A 1558-nucleotide genomic window follows, 5' to 3' on the forward strand; every position below is an offset into this window, starting at 1 on the left:
CAAATAATTTATTTTGCTTAATATTTTGACAACTAAATACATTTTAGTTTTCCAAATGTATACTAATATATAAATATAAGTATAGTGAAGTACAGACTGTATCAAAATAATATGCTATTGTACATAAGATAACCAAATAAATAATGGCAGTTAATTTGTCAGACAATTCACGATAGCAGTAATATATTTTTATATTTTCTAATCGTTTATTAGTGACTCATTTTTTCCTATAAAATGTATGTATTTTATATTTGGTTTTGTTGTTTTAGGCTCGTAGATATAGTACTGAAGATAAACTTTTTTTTATCTCAGTTTATAAGAGGTCCCGTTCCGCTTATAACTTCTTATCAATATTTACTCTGTCCATCAATTGTTACATTAAATTGTCAACTTGCTAACATCCCTTTGCAAGCTGGTTGTACAAAATTAATTCTTAAGTACTTAAAACAACTTGTACAAGATATACATGATGAAAGAGAAAAATTTATAGCTTTGATATGGGACGAAATATCTCTGCAGCCTGTTTTAACTTATGATAAGGCGCACGATAAGATTATCGGATTTGAAAATTGGGGTCATAAGAGAATAAGAAAAATTGCTGATCATGCTATTGCTTTTTATTTGCGATGTCTAAAAACAGGAAATAAGATGCCTCTAGGATATGGTTTTTGTGAAGGTAGTACTAAGACATATCAACTAGTACGATGTATAAAGGAATGGCTGTTTCATATAATTGGATGTGGCTTAATACCAGTAGCCACAGTATGTGATCAAAGTGCTACTAATGTGGCAGCGATCAATGCTCTAATAGACGAGAGTAACAAGATTAATATTACAGGGAAAAGATACACAGGTACAGTTACTATACTATTAAATAATATTTTTATTAACAATTATAAATAATAAAACAGAATTTTCTACGATTAACAATAACAAAATTGATTTTGTTTCAGACAGCTTTTTTATAAGAGGAAAATATATTTTCCCGGTATTCGATTATGTACACTTAATAAAAGAAATTAGAAATAATCTGCTCATAAAAGATTTGTGGACAAATACAAACATAAAACCATATGAAGAAAAGAAATATGCTTGTTGGGATGACTGCATATGAAATTGATAAATTTTCTTTCCTCAAACTACGTCAAATGCCGAAATTAACGAATAAACATATTTATCCTAAAATTATTCCCAAAATGAGAGTAAAATATGCGACTCAAGTTTTAAGTTCTACAGTTTCTAACTTTATAGACGTACTTCTAAATTTAAGTGGAGGTACAATTATATTTAAAATTTGTTAAATTGTACGTAATATGTAAAAATTGATTTTTATATACTTTCTATAACCTATCATTTAATATTTCAGGAGTTGTTAAAACACAGTATGGTAATAAGACATTCTCTGAAACCGCTGAAACTACATCTATCATCTTATCGTTTTTCAATTATTTGTTTGATTCGTTTAATGGGAATAAGGGACAAGGACTGAGCAGCATATTAACAGCAAACAGTGGACATATTTCTTTTTGGAAAGAAGCATGCAATAAATTAAAAAAAA

Source organism: Odontomachus brunneus, unplaced genomic scaffold (assembly GCF_010583005.1).
Source record: "Odontomachus brunneus isolate Ranch 3 - 2012 unplaced genomic scaffold, Obru_v1 Obru_scaffold_142, whole genome shotgun sequence".
NCBI lineage: Eukaryota > Metazoa > Arthropoda > Insecta > Hymenoptera > Formicidae > Odontomachus > Odontomachus brunneus.